Source organism: Grammomys surdaster, unplaced genomic scaffold, assembly GCF_004785775.1.
Source record: "Grammomys surdaster isolate TR1022 unplaced genomic scaffold, NIH_TR_1.0 126109, whole genome shotgun sequence".
NCBI lineage: Eukaryota > Metazoa > Chordata > Mammalia > Rodentia > Muridae > Grammomys > Grammomys surdaster.
The window spans coordinates 2174081-2186015 of record NW_021620917.1 but is presented as its reverse complement, the minus strand read 5'-3'; the positions used below and the strand labels follow the sequence as shown (position 1 = coordinate 2186015).

General features: G+C 44.1%; 1 protein-coding gene across 3 annotated transcripts in view; it reads right to left on the bottom strand.

Moving 5' to 3' along the window:
- Nucleotides 1-10780: 10780 nt before the first annotated feature.
- Nucleotides 10781-11935, bottom strand: part of LOC114611427 (speedy protein E4A) — a 9339-nt gene continuing 8184 nt past the window's right edge. For 2 of the 3 annotated variants that reach the window (XM_028756125.1, XM_028756123.1), the window contains one exon: nucleotides 10781-11657. The gene's annotated coding sequence lies outside the window, so the exon portion shown is untranslated. The remainder of the gene's footprint in view (nucleotides 11658-11935) is intronic. The other variant, XM_028756124.1, reaches the window with a different exon arrangement.

Here is an 11935-nt window from a genome sequence, read left to right as displayed (position 1 = left end):
TACCACTGAGCCACACCCCAGACCCTCACTGGGGGATTCTAGGCAGGGGCTCTACCACTGAGACACACCCCAGCCCCTCACTGGGGGATTCTAGGCAGGGGCTCTACCACTGAGCCACGCCCCAGCCCCTCACTGTGGGATTCTAGGCAGGGGCTCTACCACTGAGCCACGCCCCAGCCCCTCACTGGGGGATTCTAGGCAGGGGCTCTACCACTGAGCCACGCCCCAGCCCCTCACTGGGGGATTCTAGGCAGGGGCTCTACCACTGAGCCACACCCCAGCCCCTCACTGGGGGATTCTAGGCAGGGGCTCTACCACTGAGCCACGCCCCAGCCCCTCACTGGAGGATTCTAGGCAGGGGCTCTACCACTGAGCCACGCCCCAGCCCCTCACTGGGGGATTCTAGGCAAGGGTTCTATTATCGAACTGCGTCCCGCAGACAAATCTTTTTTTTTCAAACAATATAATACAAATACAATATCTAAGAAAATAATAGAAATGTAGGGTTAAAATAGTAATGTTGTAGGACTAACGGTCATAATATACTTGTAAGTATGTACTCTTGGGGCTGAAGCAATGGCTCGGTGGTTAAGAACACTGGCTCCTCTTCCAGGAGGACCCAGATTGGTTTACCAGCACTCACATAGAGGCTCACAACTGACAGTGACTCCAGTCCTGGGGATCTGGCTCCCCCTTCTGGCATGCACAGGCACTGCATGCTCATGTTGCATAGTCAAACATGCAGACAAAATATCCATACACATAATATGTTTTTAAAAGATTTATTTATTTATTCTATGTATGTGAGTACACTGTAGCTGTCTTCAGACACACCAGAAGAGGGCATCGAATAGAATTCCATTACAGATGGTTGTGAGCTACCATGTGGTTGCTGGGAATTGAACTCAGGACCTCTGGAAGAGCAGTCAGTGCTCTAAAACACTGAGCCATCTCTCCAGACTTCACATAATATGATTTAAAAGGGGAAAAAACCCAATGCACTGTTGCAAGAGTAGATGGATTATAAATACAGCTACATAAACATATCATACCAATGCAAAACATTTTAAAGGGAAAATATGAAATTAAATAAAATACGAATAACCACATGTGCTCTTAAAGATAAGGCCAACATCAAACTCCTCTTAGGCTAACAGCACAGTTTCCATGGAGACAGATGTAAAATTGAGCACATAATATTCTGAGAGCATGTGTGATATCTGGCAAGTTAGATAAACTTTCTGCATGTTAGTTCTCTTGCTTGATATTAAAGAGCCATAATCCATGTCCCCATTTTAGGTGGGTCAGACACCTGGGCCCACTCCAGGGCCTCCCTGTGCTAACAGGGCCACCCTGTGCTAACAGAGCCTTCCACAGCTCTCCTATCCCAGGAATTCAGTGTGGGCAGACCTTCCTGTTGCCTGCTGTGGGAATATAGGATGTTGTCCAGAAACTGGAAAAAGAACCTGAATGGAATAACGAGCCATGAACCAAGACAGAATCCCAGGCCAGAGGGAGGAAGGGAAAGGTCTGGAGCTTAGAATGAAGGGTTCCTGCGTGTGCCCTCACCTCGAGGGAGGGGAGGGAGGGGGCCACCTAGAAAGGATGCTTCATAGTGGGTGACACAGTGGTCCACCAGGAGACCCAGGCTTCCTCTGCAGCTGTCAATTATTACAGTGTGACAGGGCCATCTTCTGGTGTTTAGTTTCTTTAAATAAAGGAAGGGCTCAGAAAGTAGTTCATCACCTCGTCTGACACAGCATCTCCCGTCACTAGGACTGACGTTGTCCTGACAATAAAATGTGATTTAAAACAATCACCTCTATGGCCGTGAAGCCAGCAAAGAGGGTGTACTTTGAGCTGAGAGGCAATAAGGGGAGAGCTGTCATGGATGTGTGTGCCTGATGTGCATATGTGTAGGTCAACATTTCATTCATTTTAGATTGTTCTCATTTGTGTGTTAGTATGAACGCACATGCCATGATACCCGTGTGGTCAAGAGAACGACTTTTGGGAGTTGGTTCTTGCTCTGCTTGTTTCTGGGGTGTGTCTTATGTTGTTCCGGTGCTGGGCACTCTGGGCTAGGTGGCCTGCAAGCTTCCCAAAGGCAGATTCTTGGCCATGAGCAATCTCTTCTCTCCTCTTCCAGTCTTGCTTCAGGATTGTTAGGATTCCAGATAAGCCGCCACATCTGGTTTGGGTTTTTTGTTTTGTTACATTTTGGCTTTGTTTGTTTGGTTGGTTGGTTGGTTTTTACTTCAGCTCTGGGGATGTGACTCTCAGGATACCCGGCTTTCACTCTAAGAGCTTTTGCCTATGGAGCCACCTCCCTGGCCCTTGAGCTCATCTGAAAGTTCAGTAATTGTGTGTATAAATCACATTTTGCTTACGCACACATCTGCCGGCAGACACCCCCGATCTGCGGATAGAGACTCTGAGTGTTCTCACCTTTTGCCTATGGTGAACGACGTTACTGATATCTGTGTTCAAGTTCCCGGGTGTGTTCCTCTGTAGCGATCTACCGGATGCTATCCAGGAGTGCAATTGCTGAGTCACCTGGTAATCCTGTGTTTCACCAATTCATTTTCCACAGTGACCACACCATTTCACAGCCCCACCAGCGATACAGAGTGCACACCACACACTTGACAACACTGCTATTCTCCACCTTATTTATTTCAGCTCTCCTCGTTATGTGTGGACTGGTATCTCCTGGTGATTTTCATAGGCATCCTACTTATAAAGAACGTGTCTACTGGGGAATGGAGAGATGGCTCAATGTTTAGGAGCCCTGGCTGCTCTTCCAGAGGTCCGGAGTTCAGTTTCCAGCAACCACATGGTGGCTCACAACCATCTGTATCTATAGTCCCATGGTATCTGATAACCATTTCTGGTGTGGAGACAAGACATCCATATACATGAGAGACGAACAAACAAAAAAACTTGTCCATTTCAGGACTGCCCATCAATTTATTACTGACCTTTCACCTTTCCTCATATTCTCTCTCTCTCTCTCTGTCTCTCTCCCTCCTTCCCTCCTCCCCTCCCTTCCCCCCTTCCCCCCCCCTCTGTGTGTGTGTGTGTGTGTGTGAGTGTGTAGACCAGAGGTCAATGCTACATGTCTTTCCCATCTATTTTTGTTAGTTTTGTTTTTCCAGACAGGGTTTCTCTGTGTAGCCCTTGCTGTTCTTCTGGAACTCACTCTGTAGACCAGGCTGGCCTTGAACTCTGAGATCCTCCTGCCTCTGCCTCCTGAGTGCCTAATTTGTTTGAATACTTGGCTCATAGGGAATGACACTATTAGGAGACGTGGTCTTGTTGGAGGAAACTGTGGGGGTCCTTTGTTCAAGCTTCACCCAGAAGAGCATCTTCTTCTGTCCACCTTCAGATGAAGATGTAGAACTCTCAGCTCCTCCAGGACCATGCCTACCTAGATGCTGCCATGCTTTTCATCATGATGATAATGGGCCAAAACTCTGAAACTGTAAGCCAGCCCCAATTAAATGTTGTCCTTCATAAGAGCTGCCATGGTGATGGTATCTCTTCACAGCAATGGAAACCATAACACACCGGGGTTTCCTGCATCCTAGGAAAATACACTACCAATGAAGCCACATCCCCATCCCCTGAGTTAGAATTATTTTTCATGTAGAAAAGTACTGAAGAAGGCTCAGTGAGTAGCACTCTTGCTACATGAACACAAGGACCTGAGTTCAAGTACTAACTGCAGAGGGAAGCATGTGGTCATGTGTGCCCCGTAACCTTGGTGCAGAGTGGGGGATGGGTGGGAGGGTGTGGAGGCAGGAAACAAACTTCAGGTTCATTGGGGAACCTCTCTTGTGGGATTAAAGCAGATATCAAGGGAAGGCACTTGATACCATCTTTGGTGCATGACTGTATGCACACCCACACACATGAGTACATGGTTGACCACGCCAGCTCAGTCAGTCAACAGGGTCTCAAGCGAGGGGGTGAAGATTGAAAAAGAAAAACGGTTAGACAAAATTATAACCTGACTCCAGTCTGTACTGAGGATGAGGCAGCTTTATGTCTCTCCAGCCTGCTTTTATATCATTCTATGTATACCTAAAACACAAGGTCAGTTCTTAGATCAAAGACAAAGTCATCAAGCAAAGCAGTGAACAAAGAGCTCCCACAAGAAAGACAGTACTCAAGCAAAGGAATAAGCAAAAGGATCACACAAGGTAGTAATTCAGCAAAGTAGTAAGCAAAGCCCCATGGTTACTCTTTCTAATATTCTTGTCTGAGCCTACTTCTTTGTTCAAGCCCAGTGACAAATGCCAAATTCCTAGAAATGACATCAAAAGCTCTGAACACATGGTTACATTCACACACATACACACCTGTGCAAATACCATATGCATGCACATACATGCAAATACCATACACAGGCAAGTGTCATATACACAAGCACACACACACACACACACACACACACACACACACACACAAATAATAGTTTTTAAAAAGAAGAAAAATGGGAGAGGTTCTGCAAAAGAGTATAATTTGAACCCAGACATAAGGAGAAGCAATTGAGGGAGGAAATTCAGGAGTGCAAAAACCAACCAAAATCCAGAGAGTAAGTATTAAATACTTAGAGGGAAAAAATGAAAAAAAAAACCCATAGGCTCCTGGAAAACAATCTTACTTCCTACATAAAGGGAAATAGGAGGCTGGAGAAATGGCCCAGTGACTAAGAGCACTGACTGTTCTTACAAAGGACCTAGATTCCCAGCATCCAACATGGTAGCTCCAACTGTCTATAACTTCAGGTCAAACAGATCTAATGCTGTCTTCTGAACTGCAAGGGTACCCACACTCATAGGCAGGCTTGCGCGCGCACACACACATACACACACACACACACACACACACACACACACACACACACACTTTAATGAATAAAATATAGATTCTAAGAGGAAAAGTGAATCATCAGATGGACCTCCCTGAAAATAACTCTGGGTAACTCCTAGCATTCATTGCCTATCAGTCATCAGAGTCACTCACTCTAGCTTTAGTTGGGGAGGGTTGCTGGGAGTTACGGTGCTGTTTTTGTTTGGTTGGTTTGGTTTGAGACAGAGTTCAGGTTCAATCTTTAGTGAGGGCTGACATGAAAACCCAGGTGTAGCTTAGGGTAGCCTAGAACTCACAATGCTCCTGTCTCTACCACCTAAGCTATGGAATACAGGCACTAGAAGCTACACTTGACTTCCTTCCAGGTGTATAGGAAAATCTAGAGGACACAATGAAATTAAAACTATCAAAAGGAACAGAGGCCAGAGCAGTTTCTGAGGCAATGAGTTAGAATGAGCTAACATATTGCATAGATGAGGAGGAAAGGGGAGTTATTAATACTGTGCATGCTGGACAACTAGGGAAAAGCATTTTGGAGGTAGGAGTGTCAGAACACAGGAGCCAATGGAGAAGGGAGCAGCTGGGAACATTGTATCAGCCATCAGCAAGCAAAACTATAGCTGTCTAGGAAGATGCTCATCAGGAAAACTAAGGTGAAAAGACCTACCTACTGTGAGCAATACCATTCCCCAGGCTGGAAGCCTGCCCACTGTAGGCAGTACCATTCCCTAGGCTGGTATTTTGTCCAGTCTGGGTGGCACCATTCTCTAGATTGGGAGCCAGGACTGTATAAAAAGAAGAAAAGGAGCCAAGCACTAGCACACACCCATCATTCTCTGCTTCCTAACTGTGGATGTGATGTGACCAGCTTCTTGAAGCTCCTGCTACCTTGACTTCCTTACCATGATGGATTACACATCTGAACTGTCAGCCAGAATAAACCCTCCCTTCCTTTTAAGTTCTTTTTGTCAGAACATAACTAAAACAAACAAACAGTCATATAAATATACAATTATAAAAGGGATTTTTTAGACTAGCTGACATAGTTGGAGGGTGTACAGTCCAACACTGGTCATCAGCATGCTGGAGAGTCAGAAAACCCACTAACAGCACAGTCTAAAAGTTTGGAAGCCTCAGTGTAAAGGATCCATGATGTAGCCCAATGTAAAGCTGAAGACCTGGAAATTCACTGGAGAGTTGTGAGACAGCCTTGAAAGCCTGAAAAGGTTGGAGACTCTATCTGGAGATGGCTCAGAGTGTAAAAGCATTTCTCATGTAAGCAGGAGGACCTGAATCTCCAGAAACCATGCAAAAGCCAGGCATGTAACTCAAGCAAATGTAATCCAAGCAATCCTAAAAAGCAATGGAAAATAGAAACAGACACACACACACACTGAGAGAGAGAGAGAGAGAGAGAGAGAGAGAGAGAGAGAGAGAGAGAGAGAGAGAGAGAGAACAGCCAATCAACTTAAACCATATGTGATTGTTCATGGTTTTGCTTCCAAGCACCCACCTGTTGGCTCACAATAGTCATTCAGTTAGATGCTTGCCAGGCTGGAAACCCCCTCACTTGCTTGCCATTTCTGATAAAATCTTGTCCAAGGCATCAGAGTTGGCTCCTTGGTGGTCTTTTGGGGCTCGAGAATGAAGTATAACACAATCTACCAATTCAATGCAATTCCCATCAAAATTCCAACTCAATTCTTTATAGACCTTGAAAGAGCAATTCTCAAATTCATACGGAAAAACAGAAAACAGGATACCCAAACAATCCTAAACAATGAGAGAACTTCTGGAGGTATCACCATCTATGATTTCAAACTATATTACAGAGCAATAGTAATAAAAAACACGTGGTATTGGCAAACAGATTGATCAATAGAGTCTAACTGAAGACCCAGAAGTTAAGCGCAAACACTTAGGGAGATTTGATTTTTGACAAAGAAGCCAAAAACATACAATGGAAAAAAAAAAGAAAGCATCTTCCAAAAATGTTCTGTCTATCTGCATGTAGAAGAATGAAATAAATCCATATTTATCATTCTGCACAAAACTCAAGTCCAAGTGGATCAAAGACGACAACATAAAACTGGACACACTAAACGTAATAGAACTGGGAACTGCCCTGAACACATTGGTACAAGAGACAACTTCCTGAACAGAACACCAATAGCTCAGGCACTAAGATCAACAATTAATAAACGGGACCTCATAAAGCTGAAATTTTTCTGTAAGGCTAAGGACACTGTCAATCAAACAAAACAGCAGCCTACAGAATGGGAAAAGACCTTCACCAATCCTATAGCCAACAAAGGACTAATATCCAAAATATAGAGAGAACTCAAGAAGTTAGACACTAACAAACCAAATAACCCAATTAAAAATGGGATACAGAGCTAAACAGAGAACTCTCAGTGGAGGAGTCTCTAATGGCACACAAGCACTTAAAGAAATGTTCAAAATCCTTAGTCATCAGGGAAATGCAAATCAAAACAACCCCGAGATTCTATCTTATACTCGTCAGAATGGCTACGATCAAAAATTTAAGGGACAGCTCATACTGCCAAGGTTGTAGAGCAAGAGGAACATTCCTCCATTGCTGGTAGGAGTACAAACTTGTACAACCACTTTGGAAATAAATCTGGGAATTTCTCAGAAAGTTGAGATTAGTTCTACCTCAAGACCCGGGTATACCATTCCTAGGTATATACCCAAAAGATTCTCTACCATACCACAAGGACACTTGCTCAACTATGTTCACAGCAGTTTTATTTGTAATAGCCAGAAACTGAAAACAACCTAGGTATCCCTCAAATGAAGACTGGATAAAGAAAATGTGGTTCATCTACACTATGGGCTGCCACTCAGCTATTGAAAACAAAGACTTTGCAGGCAAGTGGATGGAACTAGAAAATATCATCCTGAGTGAGGGAACCCAGACAGAGCCTCAGAAAGACACACGTGGTATGTACTAACTGATAAATACAGGGTAACCTGAAGCACAGGACAACCATGCTGCAATCCACAGATGCAAAGAAGCTAACGGAAAAGGGCCAGGGAAGGATGCCCGAATCTCCCTCAGAGAGGGGTATAAAATAGACATCAGAGGTGGATGGAGGTAGGGGACTGGGTGGGAGGGGGATAGGGAGGGGAACAGGGTGGGGCATCAAATGTGGGCAGAAGGGGGAGCAGAGAGGGCTGGGAGACAGAACTGAAATTGGTGGAAGGGCATCTCTGGGAAGAGCCAGAGACCTGGCAAAGCGAAACCTGTCTGCTCTTTCTGCTGTTTCCGCAGCCTCGTTGTCCCTCTTTCTCTCTGCATTCTGCGTATCGCTCTCTTGATTTCTAAGTTCCCCTTTAAATCCTAAGTTACTCTACTCTACTGTCCTCCTCCTTCCTCCTCCTAATCTCGCTCTCCCCTCCTGATCTGATGTCATAATGCCATGGAATGGAATTGTTCCTAGCTTTTTGTACATTTTCTAAAGGAATAGATCACACGGGTTTTTCAAGTATCTTTTTTTTTTTTAACAAAAGTTCACAGAAGTTCAAACATAAATTAAAATTATAAGTTGAATAACATGTTTACAACAGAGATGTTTACACATGTTTTCATTAAGAGCAATTATTTGGCTAAACATTAATTTTCTGTCACTGGCTCTACAAGTTCACAGAGAGTTAAAAACCATAATATTTGTGACTAAGTTATCACTGAAATATAGATAAATCCAGTCAATATTTTATCTTCTGTCCTTGCACCTGTAATAACTTGTTAGTTCCCTTTCATGACCTTTGGTTAACGGTTTTACAGACTTTTGGAATGTGTTCTAAGTTGTAGATGCCTGCTTGCTATCTCAGAAGCAATTAATTGGTGACAGACCAAGCAATTAACAAACCAGGCCAGATAAGGCACCCCAGCTAGGAGAAAGGGATCCAAAAGCTAGCAACAAAGTCAGAGGCAGCCCCTACTCCAATTGTTAGGGCTCTCACATAAGAACCAAGCTGTACATCTGCCACAAGTGTGTAACTTGAAGACTGGCAGAATTCTAGTTGCAGTTTGACATCAGAGACGACTTAATGTCAGTCCTATTATAAATGATCTTATAGGATCATCATGAAGAATTAAGAAATCATTTGTCTCTATAGCATCACTACAAGACAGTACATCTTCGTGGATCTGCAGAGATCTGACCAAAAGGATGGGTTAATACCTAGTGATTGCTATACATATTTAATAATAACAGAAAAAGCATATTAATAGCAGGCATCTTTCCTAAAATGTAGTCTGTTTGGCCTTACCTAGACGGGCACCTCCATCATGGCTTTACAGTCCACAGTGAAACCATCTCAGGAAGATCACTGCTAGATTTTAGCTCCCCTAGATGGCTCCTGGCAATCCAGAAGTGGATAGAACAGGTGAAGATGCCTGCAGCCAAACATTAGGTGGAGCTCAGGAAGACTTGTGGAAAAACAGGGGAAGAAATTGAGGGAGCTTGAGGGGTCAAGAGCACCACAAGAAAACCTACAGAGTCAGCTAACCTGGACCCATGGGGGCTCACAGAGCCTGAACCACCAACCAAAGAGTATGCAGGGACTGGGTCTAGCCCCCTACACACTTGTAGCTGATGTGTAGCTTGGTTTTTTGTGTGAGTGCCCTAACAATTGGAGTAGGATTGTCTCTGACTGTTGCTAACATTTGGGTCCCCTTTCTCCTCGCTGAGCTGCCTTGTCTGGCCTCAGAGGGAGAGGATGCGTTTAAGCCTGCTGTAAATTTATGTGCCAGGGCTGGTTGGTACCCATGGGAGGGCTTCCCCTCTCTGAGGAGAAGTGGAGGGGGGAACAAGGGAAGGGTCATGTGAGCATGGGTCTGGGAGGAGAGGAAGGACTGGGGGCTGTGATCAGGATGTAAAGTGAGTTTTGAACAGTAATGTGTAGCCGGGCGGTGGTGGTGCACGCCTTTAATCCCAGCATTCGGGAGGCAGGAGCAGGCAGGTCTATGAGTTCAAGGCCAGCCTGGTCTACAGAATGAGTTCCAGGACAGCCAGGGCTACACAGAAAATCCCTGTCTTGAAAAAAAAATCAACAACAACAACAAAATAAATAAATAAAGACCAAAGTAACAACAAAAAAGTATAAAAGGATAGAAAAAAAGACCTGATGCCAACTTCTGCCCTCTATATGAGCATGCTCGTGTGTACACATCTTCATGAACACACACACACACACACACACAGGTGTACACACAAGATCTTCCCTCATGTGCTAAGTCTATATCTATAGGTGGGTACTTATGATTAGCGGTCTCCTGTGTACACTGTGCTCTCTGCCCTTGTAGGAAAAGTCACTCGTTTTTCTTTTTCTTCATTGATTTCGGTGATGTGACACACAATCACTTCAGACAAATGGTACACAAGAGAAAAATATCTGAGAAATCACAGTAGCAGAGGGTGGGAGATAGCCCAATGGTTAAGGCTCTTGCCTTCTGAGCGGTAAGCTTGAAGACCAGGTTCGGACCCCCACACCCTGTAAAAGCCAGGTAGGAATGATAGCTCTTCTGTAACTCTGGCTCTCAGAAAGCAGAGACGGGGGCAGTGTGCATCCTCAGAGCAAGCTGCAGAGGCTCAGTATATTGGAAACCTCTGGGTTCTTGGAAGATGCTCCCTTAATGAATAAGGTAGTAAGCTACCAAGGAAGACATCAGAAATAAACCTCAAACCTCCACTCCTCCTTACAGAAACATCCTTACATATACATGGATCTAAGCACAGGTGAACATGAGCTATTCATGAGTGCGTAACACACACACACACATGCACACGCACACACACACACACACACACACACACACACAGAGAGAGAGAGAGAGAGAGAGAGAGAGAGAGAGAGAACAAAGCCATCATTGTAACTTACATAGAGAACATGAAACACATTTCATCTTTATTGTCTGTCCCCAGCAGAAGGAGCTCATAACATGGATTCTCTTTCAAACACAAACCCTCTTCAAAGTAATGTACAAATATGTTCAAACGGTTTAAAGTACCACAGCTCAGTGTTCACATTCAATAATGAAGATGAAATATCAAATAAAAAATATATTCATAAGGATCTAGGGTTATGTTACCTAGATATAAGACAAATAGATACATAAGTATAATAGATAAAAAAGGTAAAAATCCTCCAGTGAGTGAAATAGTTTTGTATATATAAATGTTATGAGAGGCATCATAAAATATGAGAACACCACGTTCTCAAAACTGAACTATCATAAAATATTTAATATGCTAATTATTCTGTAGTCAACATATAATAATAAAGTTTATTAAAAATATAACAACTTGTTATATATACTAATATTTCAGTAAAATTTGTGATGTGTTAAAGTTATTACAATTATATAAATCAAATACTGTATTTTGAAGGTAGTTCCTGTCACATCTGAGCCCTGAGGTGTCTCCTTCAAATGGCCCGAGCAGTGGAGACCAATTACAGGAAACCACGGGCCTTCAGCTGCTATGGTTGGGGAGGTGGGGATTGAGGACATCGGTATAACATTTAGATGGTGCCTCTGGAAAGAGTGGAGCCTAGAGGAATCCTGATTTTTTTTATGGCCCTTCCAGAGACTCCTACAAGTGTCCCAGCTCCCAGGAGCACAATGTGGTGATCCATCCCACTCCTAGACGAGTCTGGGTTCCTCCAGGTTTCCACAGGATGTCGCCAGTCCTCTCTCCTTTCCCCAGCAATCCTTAATGTTGACATAGAGCATCTCCCTCAGGCACAGGGATCTGGAGGGAAGAGGAGGCCATGTCAGAGTTTGTACATGTGGCTCTCTAAGCAGGAATGATTATGTCCGTGGTCAGTCCTAACTAGAGGCTGGAGCACTTGGCAAGTGTGAACTTATTAGAAATCCTTCTTTCTTTTGTCTATTTGTTCTGTGGTGCTGGACTCAGACGCTGGGGCTAACACGTGGAGGTTCTACCACAGAATAACCCTGGCTCTTAACACTTGATCCTTTTGAGAGAGAGAGAGAGAGAGAGAGAGAGAGAGAGAGAGAGAGAGAGAG